The following is a 15,302-nucleotide window of genomic DNA, read 5'->3' on the forward strand; positions in this document are numbered from 1 at the left end:
TTAAGGAATGTTGAGTTGAAAGAAAAAAAATTAATGTAAATTATGTTATAGTATTGTTGAGATTTGTCATTGTATAATTTATTACTCTATTTCAACTCTATATTAAATTTTGCAACTTAATATTGAAATTAAAGTTTTAGTGCAGCAAAACAAGCTTTTAGCGACTTTTTTTAGGTTTATAGTAGCGCTTTTAAATTTTACTCCACATTTTATATTAAATTTTAATATTCAATTTTAATTTAAATTAACTTAAGTTAAATTTAATAAAAATATTTTAAATATTTTATTTTAAAAATTAAAATTAATTAATTATTAATAAAACTGATATTTACAAAAAACGTTAAAGTAATTTTTTATATAATTTAAAATTTTCAAATCTTCCTCCCATTAAATAAAATTTTGAAGTTAATTTATAATTTTAATAATTTTAAATAGTAACTTAATGCTCACTATTAAAATACAAATATTTGAAAAATATTTTTCCATTAAATTTTATTTCCAAATCATTAGATTTAATATCTAATGGTAAAATTTTATTTTAAAAAATCAAAGTTGGTAAATAAGTAATTAAAATTCAGAGTTTGGTGGCTAATTTCAACAACATAAAAGTTGAGTAGTAAATTTATCCATATTCTTAAAGTACAATGGCTAACATTAACCAAAATAAAATACAGTGACAAATCTCAATATCCAATTATGTATAGTGGCAAATTTACTCTATAACCCTAACAAAGTAAAATTGGATGCACCATTTGTGTATAAGTCCCATGCATCGTTAATGAATAATAACATAAAACATTAAACGTAACTATTATAAATAAATAATAACTCTCGGATTTAGTATTTTGGATTTGAGAGTTTAGGGCTTAGGATCTCAGGTCTAGGGTTTAGGGTTTTAACATTTATTTATAATTAATTATTATTTAACTATGTTTAAATAAAATTATTAGTATTTATAAGTCCTCCACAGTTTTTTGTTTTATTTAATGATGAAGTGTCATGTTATTATTCACCGATGGTGCATGAGAATTATGTACCGACAATGCATCAAAATTCTCCTTAAAAAATTAAAATGGAAATTTGTTCTCCCTAAGAATCTAAAAAACATTTTTACGTGAATTTGATGCACGGTCGGTGTATGTCTCATGCAACATGAGTTACTAATAAGATGACACATCATCACTTGTGTGAAACAAAAAATATTAAAAAAATAAATATAAATAACTTTGTTTTAAAAATATATATTAATTATAACTGTTAACATAAATAAATCAAATACGAAACTTGATGTTCAAAACCTCAAATCTGTAACCCAAAACGTAAAAACCAAAACTTAAAATCTAAAATTTGAAACTCGAAGTCTAAAGTCCAAAAGAAAAAATAATTATAATTATAATTTAATTATATTTAAAAAATTTAATATTATTTATTTTCAAATTTTTCAATATTATTTATTTTATGCATCATCTTATTATTAAGAGGGCAAAGCTCAAACAACAAACGCGACTAGAACGACTCGAATCCAAGTCACAATTGAAACGGTAAACACCCTTGACCATCATGCCATCACATGAGTTCATAAATCTCATAATTTTATTAAATAAAATTTAGAATTTTAAATAATTATTAATTATAATAAGTCTTAAAAATATACGTACCGTGTTCAATTAATTAATGCTAAATCAGCTTTTGCGTTTTAGGCAAGACATTTCTATTAGAATACCTAATCTTTTTCCAGGGAAATCATATAAAATTGTGTCGTTAATCTATTTAAAGTCATGCCCGTCTCTTTTTTCTTCTTATGAGGATGATAAAAGTTAGGCAAGAGTTATCTTAGACCATCAATAACATTAATGCGTATCTAAATTTTTTATTTTTTAAATTATCGATTGAGTTTTAACTTGATTGTCAATATAGGAGAATATGTGTTCGAGTACGCTGAAGCGTATTATATTCTTATTTATAAGTTGAGGAGAAATTATGAGCAGAGGTCAATCCCCCCTAAATTGGAAAATTGTTGTTTTGATCATTTAAAGAATTCTAAAAATTTAAATTAATAAAGATAAAATTGTACTTTTCCCCCCTAAAATTATGAAAATTTAATTTAATCCTTTACAAATTATAAGATATAGATTATTAAAAATTAAAATTTTATTTCGGCTCTCCTAAAAAATTTTCTAATTTTGCCCCTAATTATGAGTAGTTCTAAGCATTATGTCAAAATAAGTTAGATATATTTTAATAAAAATTCAACCTTACCATTTTAGTTAGGAGCTCATTGTTTGTAATTAGTTAATAAACTAACCGAATCCATTAGTTGAATTAGAACTCAATAATGAACACATTGATATGATGGGGAAAGTTTTGAAGCGAAAAGGATGGATTGGGAGGGTAGAAAGTATGTCCAAATACTGAATTTTTGGAGAGGGATGTTGATGACTTCAACCAAAACAAAAAATACTTTGTAAGTAGGTAAATTCTTGTTAGTTACATAGATTTTAGTTTTTCATAAAACTTTTATATATAGAAAAAAGAAAGGAAAAAAGTAGTGCTATTATTGGATGGACAAAAGTACAATGAAAATAATTCTTGAGCGTTATGATACTAATTTTGCATCACAAAATACACACCATCAAATATATTATTAATGCGAAAATTATTTGTAGCATGTATATCAACAACTCGTCTCTAAGTCAAGATGAAAGAGCTAAATCAATAACATATGTAGACCATTTTGTTTGCTCTTTCCTTATCTTTCCCATTTGTTAACAATGGTTTTGGTGTCATGTTTCCGTAGGGGTGTTCAAATGGCCAGTTTGATTAATACCCCAATTGAATTATTATTAATTGAATTATTTAAAATATAAAATCTTTAATCATTAATCGAACCATTTTTTTTTACAAATATATTAACCAAACCGAAATATTTCAATTAATTCAATTTTTTCTTTTGGTTAAAATAAGTATAAAACATATAAAAATAAATTGTTAATGTTCATTTTCTTTTATTTAATAGTTCAAAAAACTTTAATTGGAGGTGAAAACAACAAATAAGATATTAGAAACACTACATAAGTCTTGAAAGTTAACAACCAAACACTACACAACAAATATTTCGGTTAATTGGTTAATTCAGTTAATTACCTGGTTTTGAACTAAATTAACCGACCTCTGACCAAAATAAATTTGGCCACTGACCGATTAACTGAATTAGATCGGTTCGGTCAATTAATTCGGTTTTAACCGAATTGAGAACACCCCTATGTTTCGGAACATATTTGGAATTTACTATTATGTAAATAGTAAGAATAAAGTGAATATATTATGGACAAATTAGTTAAAATTTAATATAATTAATATTTGATAGGAATATAAATATGAATTTGTCAAATCCAAAAATCCTTTATGAATTTCAAATTCATTATTAAATATCTAACAAATCTATAGATTTGAGAAATTATCATAGAAATTTAACAAATCTGTAGATGTGAGAAATCTAATAGAAGGATCCTTGAACATCCTAAGGTTACTATAAACATTTTTCGCCTTAATCAACCCGTCCTCTTATCTTTGTTCCGACTCTAAGTCTTTACAGGTGAATTGGCCTCCTAATGCCACCTTGACCTCCTCATTGTCCTCCTTCCTTATTGTATTTTGTATCAACAATTGATATGACGAGCGTAGACTAGGAAAAATGTCTTGGATTCAGAACAATGTTATCGACTACCTTATTAACAAAAACAATGACCCCAACCCTGCCAATTCTTCCACTTCAATGAATGACAATGACGCTACCAATACCGAACTTCCTTCAACCCAAACTAAAATGTCAACTCACCTAGAAGTGACCACTATGGAAACCCTGGCCCAACTCTTGAATACCCTCAAAACTCCTTCAGTCAACCCCGCCACTATGGCCTCACCCTCGATTCCCAACTCAACATCTTCCCTTATCACCCCACAAGACCTTAAGGATGATCTTTTGAAGTAAATCCTCATCTTATCTAACCCCCAAAACTCAATCAACTACCATAGTTAATCCCCCAAACCAAGTTTCCCTACATCAACAAATCTCAAACCCTCAATATCATGTTCTTGAGATGCAGGAGAAGATGCATCATATGGAAGAGCAACTCTTGGTTTCATGATCACTAAACTAACTATAAATACAACAAAGGCAAGTGCACCTATCGAACAATAGTATAGCTATGGTGAGTAGAGAATATCGTATCCACGAGGACTAAAAGTACTAGTAATTACTGTCTTCTTATTATTTAGCCGACAAATTGGAGTGATTGTGTTTTAATCTAAAATTACTAAACTAATTTAACTAAGAACACAACAGAGAATAAATCAAGGAAATAATCAAAGATAACCAATGAGATAGATAATACCCAGGAAAGAATCCACCTAGACTTCACCTTTTATTATGAATCTGAATTAAACGATTTATTCACTTGTGTCTTTATCCATAAAAATCCCTAAATCATGTTAATATCTCATTCGAGAGTAAAAACAACTGACTCTAGGTTGATTAATTGAAATCTCTTTCTAATTAAAACCCCTATCGTCACATTAACTCGATCTATGGATTCCTTTATTAGATTTGACTCTAATCCGATAGATTTATGTCATCCTATTTTTAAGATTGCATGCAACTCCACTCAACTATGCTAGATCTACTTTTAAACAGGGACTTTTCCTCCACTAAAATAAGCACATTAAACATGAATTAATATTCCAGAAATATTAAAACAAAAAATAAGCATACATAATTAAGAACAAGAATCAAGTATTTATCGCGTAAAAACAGAAATTAAATAAAAGGATTCATCATAGATTTCATCTTCCCTAAGTATCTAGGAAATTTAGTTCATAATCTTGAAGGAAAACATCTCAAAGTTAGAATAACACAAGTCATAAAGAAACTGAATAAAACTTCGAAAGAAATTAAAAGGAGATCTTCGATCTTAATGCGGATCCCCTTCCAAGTTGATTCCGATGGTGTTCTTCGAGTGTTTTCTTCGTTCTTCTCCGATTTCCCCCACTATGTCTTCTTCTAATGGGTACTTATAGACTTTAGAATGCTCAGAAAACCTAAAAATTGGGTTTTTTTTGCATATTTGGAAAGTAGGGTGCGAAATTGACACAGGCTGGCACATGGGTATGTGTCCAGCCCGTGTGGATTCTAAAAATAGCTATTTTTGTTTGATTTTGGCTTTTTTTTGCTCCTTTTGCTCCGAAATGCTCTTTTAAGTATAAAAACATGAATTTAAAGGCTTAGGAGCATCAAATTCAAGAATTTGCATTATTAATCATCCAAAAACGCATTAAGAATGAGATTAAAATATGTTACTTTTATATCTTATCAAATATCCCCACACTTAAGCGTTTGCTTGTGCTCAAGCAAAATCCTCAACTCACATTAAAATTAATCTTTCTCAACTTGTAATTCTCATTAATAATGTCTCAAAATAATTCACGAATAATCATCCATTGACAATTCAACTAAAAGAGCACTAAAGTCTCAAAAAATCCAAGCAAACATTTTTAAACATGAAAACATAGGTCTCTCTCCTTATCTAAGCAATTACGTTTAATTCAAAATCAACAAGAATCGACATCCTCACTAAAGATTCACTTAAATCACTCAAAGTGTTTAAGGTTCACGAATAAACACTCAATAGTCAAACAAGAAATGTCATTACCATAGGCTTGCATGAAAATCAAATCTCCACCACTATAAAATGAGATGATACACAAATCAAAAGGTCTTTAAGAGTCTGTAATGGGGCTTAGGTCAAGGGTGTGGATAAAAGCTGGAAAAGTTGGTCATAATCGATATCGAATTGATAAATTACCAAACTAGAAAAAATAAACATATGCTAAATTAAAAACAAGCATAAATCAAGAATTATTCAAGAATAAAAATGAGCTTCTTCTCAAAATATGAATTTAACTGTTCAAGCTCAATCAACATAGAACTAAATAATAATCAATATTTTTTTTCTGATTTCTTTTCTTCTCTTTTTATTTATTTATTTATCTAGAACAATCAGAAATAATTTAGCAAATCAAACAGAAGAGCATAGTTACGCAGCTAACCAAATCAAATCTTGACAAAAAGGGAGTCAATAAAACGAGAAAAAGTCTCAACGAAAAAAATGAGTTATGGGTTAACATTAATGGGTAAATCAAGAAATGGTGTGTTAGGCTCAACGGGGTTCACTAAGGGTTAATTATGTGGTAGGTTTTTTTTATGGGATAAGTGGGTTAAAACCTAAGTGCCATTATCATCTCAGTATATCAAATCAAAGGCGTGGTCTCGACATGTATAATCGAAACAAGTTCTAGAATAACAAATCAAATTAACACACTCATAACCAATAATAAAATGAGCAAGAAAAATGTATGCTCTAAAGGCTCAAAATCTCACAAAAAAATCATGGATTTTTTATGTCAATCTTGCAAAATTAAAACTTCAAGATAATACCTCAATTTAGGGAAACAACCTAAAATTTTTAATTCTGAAAACAAACTTATCATGCTTGATTCTCTAATGTCTTAAAGTTTAAATCAACCAATGCACAAATATCTACAAATTAATCCAAAACACATCAACAAAAATCCTAAATCGATAAAAAATCATTCTAATGGAAGTATGAGAAAATTACTTAAACACAAAAATAATACAGGGATTTTCTAATAGTCATTTAAATAACCTCCCCACACTTAAGATGTACATTGTCCTCAATGTACAAATAGATATAATCACAGGATAAGCAAAATATCATAAGAGAGGAGAAAACTGAAACTTTCCTAAATAATGGATGAAATTGCCAGGATGGTGAAAAGTAGAATTGTAGGCAAATATAAATGTAGTGCATCATTTCAGTAATCTAATAAGAAAATAAAAACAAATAGTGAAGAAGATTAAAAGGTCACTAACTCGATTAGAAACAACCATAAAAATAAAAATATAGTTCAAAAGATAAAAAACGAAAGAAGTCTAAGAAAATAAAAACAACTAAAAATAAAAATAAACATAAACATAAAATAAAAAAAACTAAAAAGAAAATAAATAAACTTAATGGTCCTCATCGTTAGAGGTGTCGGTGTCATGAGTCACTGGTCCTAAAGAGGATATATGGAGGTGCTAACAGATCTGCTGCAATGTCGCATCAATACCGTCGAACCTCTGAAAGCAATGCCTTTCGAAGCGAGTGAACTGATCAGAGAGGTCATCTAAGGTAGTAGTAGAAAAAATAGGGCGATAAATTGAAGGTGAAGGATGAGGTGGACCCTCGTGATGGAAAATGAAATCATCAGTGAAGTCTTCGAATTCATTTTGAGGGTCAAAATGATATAGTCGATACAGAGGAGGATCCACTCCATGAAGTCGCTCAATAATCCATGAAGTCGCTCAATCATCCTCATATGGGTCATACTAGATATTCCCTGTGGGGACATCTGGCCGACTAGTGTAAGTGAGGAGGACTACTCCGATATGTCAAGAAAATCGAAGTGTTGACCGAGTTGAGTCACATAAGGTCCTAAATAGATAGGACCCTTCCTATTGTGCTTTGTTTGATGGCGAAATGCAAGAGCTACAAAGTAGGCTACATCAAAAATATGCCCCGTAGCCATGCTTTATAGAAAATATGCATCGGTGGTACAGATGACTCCGGTGTTCCCTCTCCTACTGGTCAATGTGTGAGCTAAAAAGGTATGAATATACTGTAAGGCCAGAGGAAGAAAAGTTCCCTTCAAGCGACTCGCGTTATAAGGTCTCATACTCGCCGTGAAGTCTACCTAACAAAGAGATGGCAAGTAGTGGATGTGCTGGTGTAAGCAGAAAAAGCTCTCGGCACTCATGAACTATTCAGGGTATAGTCCCAAAGCAGTGCTGAACTTTGGGACACTCATATGTCGCGCTATGCCACCGAGTCTGAAACTGATGGTTCCCGGCTCATCATGGGCCATCATAATATGCCATCGAGTCAGCTCCATGTATGTGGGCTCAACGATAGGGAAAAACTGGTCCCAAGGGGTTGTAGTAATGATGGTGCGAATATGATCAGCTAACTGGACCTGCTCCAAAGAGACCCAATCAACACAGCGGCCTAGTGGTCGCAGTCAAAGAAGCTGATATAAGTCCTCTTGGGGACCTGCTGAAAATCGTAAGAAAGGATAGCAGGCATCGGCGGAAGTGTCTAAGGAGGTTGCACCTAGAGTTTTCTTCTTTTTCAAACCGAGACAGTGACCTTAGACTTGTTACGTGTGTTCATCATGGTGTGCCTGCAATAAAAGTGGATCAAATAAAAATTTCATTAATAAAGGTAAAAGCACGAATGGACACAATGTAGCAATTCAAATAGTCACAAAATGAAATTTGAATCCTACTAAAATCCACAATAACAAGTTCAAACACTCACTAAAAATATAGGAATCCAATCATCATATAAAATAAGCGAGAAGAAAATAATAATTATTATAATAAATAAAATAACGAAAACAAAACCCTAAGATAACAACTATTAACATAACTATTACAATACCATAATTACTTATAATACTAGCAATAAGAAGAGTGAGGAAGAAAAAGAAAAGTAATAAGAAAATAAAGAAATAATAAAAACAAAAGCAATAAAAGAAAACAATTAAGCAAAGCAAAACGACGATAGCAAAAATAGCAAGGCAAAAATAGAAACAAAAATAATAAGAATAATAATAAAACACATAATAGTAATACTACTAATAATAAGAAAATAAGAAAACAAAAGGCTAAAATAAAAAGAAATAATAAATAAAGACAATAAATAAAAAAATAAAATAAAAATAAGGGGTAAAAGGGGAAACTGGGAGTGATGATAGCCGGAGATTTGGTCGAAGGAGAGGGTGGAGGTTTGGACAGACGTGAGATTTCTGCGATAGGGGGTGAGGGGTCAGTGGGGTGATACGTGGCTCGAAGGCTTAGACGAGGGAGGGAGAAGGGCGTGCAAGGGAGAAGTGAAGGGTGACGAGGCTTTGAAGGGAGAAAGGCTGGAATGTGTGGGTGAGGGGTGCGGCTCGATGGAAGGCCAAGAAGAGGGAGCGAAGGGAGAAAAGAGGGGGATGTTAAGGTGCAACGGTTTGGTGATGTGAAGAGAACGGCTGGAAGAGAGCGACGAGGTGAAATGGGCGAGAAGTGTCAGTGGTCGGAAGGTACTAGTTGTGGGTTAACGGTGGCTAAGTTGTGGAGACTTGGGGAAGAAGACAAAATAAAAGAAAAAAAAAGGGGCTAGGGTTTTAAGGATGACACAGTCATGTGAGGTCCGTGTTGAGCCACATGGCCATGTCACATGCCCGTGTGGCACTTTACTAGCCTATGTGCGATAAAAAATTTCCAACCCAGTCTTCACACGGCCTCGGACACGCCTGTGTGTCCAGGCTGTATGCCAGGCCATGTGTGATTTCCTTCGCTTCTTCCACTTCCGTGCGAGATCCCACACACCCATGCTGCTTGGTCGTGTCTCGTATACGACCATGTCTCTTGCCCATGTAACTCTCTGACTTGAAATGAAATTGAAAAGAACTAGCTCTAGGTTTTACACGGCTGACGACACGTCCGTGTGTCCAGGATGTGTGGGCCACACAACCGTGTAACCATCGAGTTTTTGATAAATTAAGTCTCAGTATCTATAGGGCCAAGGGTACGCCCGTGTAGGTCACATGGCCATGTCGCCAAGCCGTGTAACTCATTTTCGAATGCTCCCTGATGCACACGGCCAAGGACATGCCTGTGTGTCTAGGCCGTGTGATGCACTATCGATTACTGCATTTCACACACGGCGTAAGACACGCCCGTGTGTCTAGGCTATGTGGGTCAAAAAAACTTTTTTTAAAATTAATATTTTAAATAAGCATGCAATAGAATTAAAAGAATCAACAAAAGTTAGACATTCAGGTTGCCTCACGAGAAGTCTTATTTAGAGTCTAAGCTCGACTTACCTTGTGCGCATGGTTACGATGGTTCGTGGAGCCGAAGCTCTTCTCTATCATTTTTAAAATTGTCACCACTATAAAGTTTAAGCCGATGTTCATTTACCTTGAATGTGCCAAACGCCAGATGGGTTACCTCTATCCTACCGTATGGGAAAATGGTTTGTACTATGAATGGACTTGACCATCTTGATTTTAGCTTTTCGGGAAACAATTTGAGCTTTGAATTGTATAAAAGGACACGATCCCCAACTGTGAATTGTTTAGGCTACTTCAAACGAGCATTATGGCGTCGCTTTGTCGCTTCTTTATATAGTCCCGAGCTCTCGTAAGTATTAGCTCATAAAGCGTCATCCAATTTTAACGCCCAATCATTTCTATTTGACTGTACAGTTTTTTCTAGGATGCGTTTGAGTTCTCGATTCGCAACTTCAACTTGCCCACTAGTTTAAGGGTGATAAGGGGTAGTTGTTCTATGGTGCACGTCATACTTCTTAAGGACTTTATCAAATTAAGTGTTACAAAAATGTGTACCCCTATCACTAATAATCGCTCTAGGTGTTCTAAATCTAGAAAAGAGCTTCTTAAAAAATAAAACTACCACTCTGGCATCATTAGTAGGTAAAGCTTGAGCTTCTACTCATTTTGACATATAATCAACTGATAACAGAATGTATTTATTACCAAAAGAGATAAGAAATGGGCTTATGAAGTCAATGCCCCAGACGTCAAAAATTTCACATGAAAGTATAAAAGTTTGAGGCATTTCATCATGTTTAGAAATATTACCTATTCTCTGGCATCTATCCCAAGAAGCAACATACCTGTTACCATTCTTAAATAGTGTGGACCAATAAAAACCTATTTCAAGTGTTTTATGTGATGTCCTAATCCCACTGTAATGCCCTTTTGTCGGTCCTGAGTGACAGTGTTCCGAGATCTTACTTGCTTCTGATTTTAGAACACACCTTCGAATTACTTGATCTACACATACACGAAAAGGAAAAAGGATCCTCCCAAAATAAGTTTTCACATCGGCAAAGAATCATTTCTTTTGATGATGTGTCAACCATTTTGGTAGGATTTTAGAAGCAAAGTAATTTGTGATATCCATAAACCAATGGGCTTCAAAATCAGTTATAACCAAGAGTTGATCATCAAGATACGAGTCATTTATCTCATTCTCATTAAGCTCCTTGAGATGTGGATTCTCTAGTTTGAAAAGGTGGTCTACTGCAAGATTTTCAGCTCCCTTCTTATCCTAGATTTCCAAATCGAACTCCTGCAATAATAAAATCCACCTTATAAGTCAAGGTTTTGTATCCGATTTAGTTAGAAGATAGCGAAAAGTTGAATGGTCAGTGTAAACAACAACTTTAGATAATATTAAATATGGTCTAAATTTATTGAATACAAAAACCATAGCTAGCAGTTCTTTTTTTTGTAGTATTGTAATTTTCTTGCGCATCTGTCAAAGTCTTGCTGGCATAATAGATTGGCTAAAAATGCTTGTCTCTAAACTGCACCTACTGCAAAATCACTTGCATCACACTTTAGTTCAAAGGGTAAATTCCAATCAGGTGCAACCACAATCGGGGCATTAATTATTTTTTTCCTTAAGGGTATTAAATAATTCTAAGCATTCCTGACTAAAATCGAATGGCGCATCTTTTTCTAGCAAATTAGTTAAATGCTTAGCTATTAAATAATTCTAAGCATTCCTGACTAAAACCTTCTATAGAACCCAACATGTCCTAAAAAGCTTTGAATAACCTTAGCTGAACTAGAGGGAGGCAATTTTTCGATGGTTTCAATTTTTGCTCTATCAACCTCAATCCCTTTACTAGAAATTTTATGGCCCAACACAATCCCTTCTCAAACCATGAAGTGACATTTTTTCCAATTAAGCACAAGGTTTTTTTTCTCACATCTCATTAAAACTCGTTTTAAAATTTTAAGACAAAGATGGAAAGAATTACCGAATATCGATAAGTCATCCATAATACCTCCATAATTTCCTCTACAAGTTCATCAAAGATGGCTAGCATGCAACGCTGAAAAGTAGCAAGAGCATTACACAATCCAAAATGCATTCTTTCATAAGAAAATGTACCATATGGATATGTGAATGACATTTTTTCTTGGTCCTCGGGAGCTATCAGAATTTGAAAGTAGCCAGAAATTCCATTTAGGAAGCAATAATACATGTGACTAGATAATCTTTCCAACATTTGATCTATGAATGATAGAGGAAAATGATCTTTCCTCGTGGCGTCGTTCAACTTCTTATAGTCAATACAAACTCTCCATTCTGTGACTGTTCTCATTGGAGTCAATTCGTTCTTTTCATTCGCCACAACAGTCATGCCTCTTTTCTTAGGAACAACCTCCTTCCTTTTTAGTTGATTTGGTAATTGCTTCAGTTCCAATTTGAGAGGTTCTTCAGTAGAGGGTTTCAATTTTAATTCCTTGCTCACCTCAATGTTCTCATAATTTACCTGTCTCGATGAAGACTCATTAGAGTCTAAATCAATTTTCGTCTCACTTATCACAGCATTATTTCCATCTACCTCCTCTCATTGAACAAGACACTGCTCCAACGTGTCCCTATGAATGATTTCCTATAATGAATCTTGAATAACATGATCAATAGAGTCAATAAAATAACAGGAATCATCTTGTTCTCTAGAGAATCGCATAGCATTATAGATTTTAATAATAATCTCCCCATCACCTACCCTAAGCACAAGTTTACCATCACCTACATCAATGATAGCCCTAGCAGTGGCTAAAAAGGGTGACCCAAAATTAGACGCACCTCAACATCCTCATCCATGTCAAGCACAATAAAATCAACAGGGAATATAAATTTATATATTTTTAGAAGTACCCTACAATATTTAACAGATCTATCAACCAATTGAATACTCATCCTAGTGGGTTTTGGTTCCCCAAGACCAAGTTGCTTGAACATTTTAGAAGGCATCAAATTAATGCTAGCACCCAAATCAGCTAATGCTTTCTCAATGTTTAAACTACCAATAAAATAAGTAATAGTAAAACTTTCTGGATCTTTCAGCTTAGTTGGTAGTTTATTTTGGAGAATAACAGAACATTCATCGTTGAGTTCTATAGTGGATAGCTCTTCAAACTTCCTTTTATTTTTTATTAGCTCCTTTAAAAATTTTGCATATGTGGGCATTGGCAAAATAGCTTCAACAAAAGGTAAGTTAATATGCAATTGTTTGAAAAGTTTAAGAAATTTACCAAATTGTTTATCCATGCGGTCTTTCTTCAACTTTGCCAGATATGAGATCGATGGTTTATATTCTTTAAACACTGATGTTTGAATTTCTTCGGGTTTTACCCCCTCATCATTTGCATTATCAGATCCCTATTGTAGCTTCTTTTTGGTTTCAGCCAACACTTTCTCGTTCCTTAATGTAACTGCTTTCACATGTTCTTTTGGGTTGGGTTCGGTGTTACTAGGTAAACTACCTTACTACCTTTCTGAAACCAATTTAGCAAGCTATCCAATCTGATTTTCGAGCCCATGAATTGACGCTTGTTGATTTTTCAAAGTTATCTCAGTGTTTTGAAAATGGGTTTCTAACACTGAAATAAATTTTGCCAACATCTCTTCAAGGTTCGGTTTCTTCTCTTGTTGATAGGGTTGTTGAAAGCCTGAGGGGGTTGTGATCTTTGGTTTCCTTGACCACCCTATGAGAAATTTGGGTGGTTCCTCCAACCTACATTATATTTATTGCTATAAGGGTTATTCTGAGGTCTAGAATTATTACCATATAATTTATTTGCTCATTCTCCATGCTAGGACCAAAGGGTAAATATTCTGGATTATTTAAATATTCTCGATAATTTATTCCACCTCCATTTGCATCGCACTGCATCACCAGATGTACCTGTATTGAAACACATAAACCATCAATTTTCTTATTTAATAGTTCTAACTGATTCGATAACATGGTGACCGCATCTAAGTTAAAAACACTAGCTGCTTTTATCATCTTTGTTCTCATGACTTGCTACTGATAATTATACAGTGTCATCTCCTCAATAAATTTATAAGCCACTTCAGGTGTTTTATTCTTCAGAGTTCCACTGACTACTGCATCAATTAACTTCCTCGTTGAAGGGTTCAAACCATTGTAGAAGGTTTGAACTTGTAGCCATAGAGGTAACCCATTGTGAGGGCACCTTCTCAATAAATCCTTAAACATCTCCCATGTATCATATAACGTCTCTAAATCGATTTGTACAAAGGAAGAGATATCGTTCCTCAACTTGGCTGTCTTAGCCGGTGGGAAGTACTTCAAAAGGAACTTTTTGGTCATTTGAACCCATGTGGTAATGGAACCTCGTGGTAAATAGTTCAACCACTGTTTAGTTTTGTTCCTTAACGAGAAAGGGAATAACCGTAAGCGAATGGCGTCATAATGATGCCATTAATCTTGAAAGTATTGCAGATTTCTAGGAAATTGGTCAAATGAGTATTTGGATCTTAGTCTTGGAAACCATTGAATTGAACAAACTGTTGAATCATCTGAATAGTGTTCGACTTCAGTTTGAAATTATTTGTAGCAATGGTGGGTTTCACAATACTCAATTCATCCCCAGTTACAGTGGGTTTGGCATAATCGTACATAGTACGAGGAACAGGATCTGGATTTGCAACAACTGTAGGAGGTAGCTGATTATTTTGGTTATCACCCATCTCCTCAGTAATAATAATTTCCTCTTGTTCGTCTACTATATTCTCTTGACTCTGCCTTGCTTCTCTACGATTTCTGCGAGCAGTACTTTCAATTTCACTGTCAAATAACAATGGTCTCGACAGATTTCTTCTTTTCATTAACTAAAAGAACCTGCCAGAAGCAAATAAAAGAAAATAAATTAGAATGTAAAAATTACACTAAAAACAAAAATTATAATAAAAATAAAAATGGCTAATTAATAAAAATCGATTGTTCCTAATATTTTAGTCCCCAACAATGGCACCAAAAACTTGATGATCACTAAACTAACTAAAAATACGACAAAGACAAGCACACCTATCGAATAATAGTATAGCTATGGTGAGTAGAGAATATAGTATCCATGAGGACTAAAAGTACTAGTAATTACCGTATTCTTATTATTTAGCCGACAAATTGGAGTGATTGTGTTTTAATCTAACATTACAAAACTAATTTAACTAAGAACGCAGCAGAGAATGAATCAAGGAAATAATCAAAGAAAACCAATGAGATAGATAATACCTAGGAAAAAATTCATCTAGACTTCACCTTTTATTATGAATATGA

At 33.3% G+C, this 15,302-nt stretch overlaps 1 non-coding gene across 1 annotated transcript; it reads left to right on the forward strand.

Annotated features, from left to right (window-relative positions):
- The first annotated feature begins 14,178 nt into the window (after positions 1 to 14,178).
- LOC128039411 (small nucleolar RNA R71) lies at positions 14,179 to 14,285 on the forward strand. The gene has a single exon (XR_008193913.1). It is a non-coding gene; the product is annotated as a small nucleolar RNA R71 (small nucleolar RNA).
- Positions 14,286 to 15,302: the final 1,017 nt, after the last annotated feature.

Source organism: Gossypium raimondii, chromosome 2 (genome assembly GCF_025698545.1).
Source record: "Gossypium raimondii isolate GPD5lz chromosome 2, ASM2569854v1, whole genome shotgun sequence".
In the NCBI taxonomy this organism is placed as follows: domain Eukaryota; kingdom Viridiplantae; phylum Streptophyta; class Magnoliopsida; order Malvales; family Malvaceae; genus Gossypium; species Gossypium raimondii.